Source organism: Neomonachus schauinslandi, chromosome 10 (assembly GCF_002201575.2).
Source record: "Neomonachus schauinslandi chromosome 10, ASM220157v2, whole genome shotgun sequence".
Classification (NCBI taxonomy): domain Eukaryota; kingdom Metazoa; phylum Chordata; class Mammalia; order Carnivora; family Phocidae; genus Neomonachus; species Neomonachus schauinslandi.
This window is the reverse complement of record NC_058412.1, coordinates 117,964,261-117,967,486: the sequence shown is the minus strand read 5'-3', so window position 1 is coordinate 117,967,486 and position 3,226 is coordinate 117,964,261. Positions and strand designations below refer to the sequence as shown.

The following is a 3,226-nucleotide window of genomic DNA, read 5'->3' as shown; positions in this document are numbered from 1 at the left end:
TAATAATGTCTGCCACGGACGTTCGCTTTGCTTGGTGTTTGTCATCCTTGATCTAGGTTGAGAGCATAATCACCAGTGAGACAGTGTCCAAAGCAGACCCATATCCTGGAACTGAATTTATAGACTTGGCAGCTCATGGGAGTGTGGAGGGATTTCACTTGATAGCAAGGAGACATCATGACATATCCCCCAATATATACCAGGATCTCAGGCTGTATTCAGAGAAATTACAGAGGGACAATCCTGCAGCTCCGTGCCAAGGAGACCGCACCTAGACCACATGCTTTAGAGGGACATAACTATCGTGAGTACACTCAGAAAAACCACGACCAGCTTGGAGAGGGGTCACAGGACTGCATTATGTGAAGGTCGATAGCATGACCTGGAAGCTGAACCAGGCAGCCTGACCATTCTCTTCAATACAGAGTCACAATCAACCAGTTCAACACACCCGTAAGAAGCATCTGCTATGTGCCAGGCGCTGTGCCAGGCTCCAGGCAGACAACAGCGAATGTGGGCTCTCTTCTACAGGTCCCTCCGGGTCCTCCTGCTCCCTTCTCCACTCTGCCCCACACCCTAAGAGGATGACCCTAGTGAAAGGCATCCACAAACTCCCTTCCCCTCTGGCTTCCAGTTAGCCTCAGCCGATCAGAGCCCAGAAGGTGGGGGCAGAGTGAGGTCACCATATTTGCCAAGGTGCTACAGGCAACTTGGCGGAAAGCCTCAGTTCCTGCCAGGTGGCCCTCTCCCCACCGCTCCCCCCAGGTTCCAGTACCACTGCCTCCCTCTGCCATCAGCCACTGGTTAGTAACAGCTTCTTTTATTTTTATGATTAATTTATTCCTTCATTCTTTTTAAGCAGGCGCTACACCCAACACGGGGCTCGAACTCGTGACCCTGAGATCAACAGTCACACGCTCTACTGACTGAGCCAGACAGGCACCCGCCCCCGTAACAGCTTCTTAATGCTGCTAGCCCCGGGGTGCTGCACCACCCCACACTGAGTCCCTTAAACCTGCCCACACCCCTGTAGATCGTCCCTTCATTAACTCAAACCACGGGATGCGAGTGCGACATCTATTTCTTGCCAGGAATACAACAGGCTTGGTCCCTGCCCTCATGGAGCTTATCAAAGGGAAGCAAGAAAACATAATGACCAACTGTAGTAAGTTCACAGAGGTAACAACTCGGCACTCTAAGCAGCGGGGGTGGGGGAGGTGGGCAACTGGGTGGCACGGCATGACATGGGGGTCAGGGAGGCTCTCACAGACACAGAGGTTAAACGGACATCTGAAGGAGGAGAATCACCTGAGTGAAGAGCTATGCTCTTCTGATGTGATCCAGGGTGAATCTGACTCCCCACACTTCTCCAATCTGGAAGCAGCAGCTGAAGGAGATGGCAAGCTTCCCCTCGGAGCGATTTACTGCAGAGGCTGCAGGACTGCTCAGGGGCAGCGACACCAGAACAAGGTTTCATCTTGTTGGATGAAGGGGCAGGACTGGCGGGGTGCTGGAGCAGGCCAGTCCTGGTGGGGGGGTGTCCCCATCCCTCTCACGCCCAACCCGAATCTTGGTATCTTGGTACAATACCACACCCCTGCCAGCCATGGGGCTGGAAGAACAGAGATACAAGAGTACTAAATTGTGTGTGCCAGAAGATGTGCAAAACTACCACCATTCTAGGGGCACTCGGGTGGCTCAGCAGGTTAAGCGTCTGCCTTCAGCTCAGGTCATGATCCCAGGGTTCTGGGATTGAGCCCGGTATAGGCTCCCTGCTCAGCCGGGAGCCTGCTTCTGCCTCTCCCTCCGCCCCTCTCCCCCACTCATGCTCTCTCTCCCCTCTCTCTCAAACAACTAAAATCTTAAAAAAAAAAAAAAAAAGAAAAGAAAGAAAACCCTACCATCGTTCTACCCCAGTTCCATGGAGGCAAGAGGGAGGAATGCCAAGTCCATGAGGAAAAAGGGGTTTTAACACACAGTAACTCTGTCCCCTGCATACAAGAGGCAGTCGGGTATCTAGAATCTGCTCCAATCCCTAAGACAGAAGAGGGAAGATCAAGGAGAATTCTGCTTCTCTTGAAATAGGCAGAGGACCAAGGATTCCCTTCTTCCTCTGAAGCTGGAATCACAGGGATCCATCTGGTGGTTCTCAGCCCTGGACACCCACTCAGATCACCCGGAAGATTTTTTTAAAATACCAATGCCAGCGCCTCACCCCCAAAACTCCCAGTGTGATCGATCTCAGATCGAGTGTGTAGTCCAGATCGAAAGAGTTGAAAAGGCAGGGGCACCTGGGTGGCTCAGTTGGTTAAGCGACTGCCTTCGGCTCAGGTCATGATCCTGGAGTCCCGGGATCGAGTCCCGCATCGGGCTCCCTGCTCAGCAGGGAGTCTGCTTCTCCCTCTGACCCTCCTCCCTCTCATGCTCTCTGTCTCTCATTCTCTCTCTCTCAAATAAATAAATAAAATCTTTAAAAAAAAAAAAGAAAGAAAGAAAGAAAGAGTTGAAAAGGCTAAATAAAGCCAGCAGAGAGAAAGAGCAGGGTGTCCCGAGGGACCACTGGAATGGGGTCTCATTTTAGGAACATTCTCTAAGTTATTGGCAAACTTGAGAATGGATCAGAATCACTTGGGTGCTTGAAACTCACAGATTCGAAATCTCCCCTCCAAAAGAGTCTAGGAATCTGCACACCTAATAAACTCACAAATGGATTAAGGAAAATAAATGGGAATAAATAGGAAACTAAATGGGAATGGGGAAAACACTGTTTTGGGAAAAGTGCTAGATACCCAGATTACTACCAGGGATCACCTCCAGCACTTGAACTCCCACTTGAGATGAGAGTTCAGGGGGAAGTCAGCCTCTGGGCAGAGGGAGCAGCTGGGCAGGCGCCACCTTGGAATCTCTGGTTCGGGAAACTAAAAGCAGGCAGACAGAGCAGGATGGCTAGATTGAGGAGAGGCTTAAAAACAACGATTCCTGGTGGGCATGGAAGGTGAGGGGGACATTAGAGGTGTGGGAGGTGGAGTGCAAGGACTTAACCGGTGAAGAAGTGAGGCCAAGAGGAGGATATGAACATTCCTGCATTTATCCCCCATTGCAGTGGCATATGGAAGGAAAGGGAGAAAGGGGGGGGTCATTGGTCCTTGAAATTCACAAGCAACTCTGAGCACTTACGCTTTCTGGGCATTTTAAATGCATTTAATCATGTAATCACGGGACAACG

General features: G+C 50.9%; 1 non-coding gene across 1 annotated transcript; it reads right to left on the bottom strand.

Moving 5' to 3' along the window:
• Positions 1-868: 868 nt before the first annotated feature.
• TRNAN-GUU lies at positions 869-941 on the bottom strand. The gene has a single exon. It is a non-coding gene; the product is annotated as a tRNA-Asn (tRNA).
• Between the last annotated feature and the right edge of the window lie 2,285 nt (positions 942-3,226).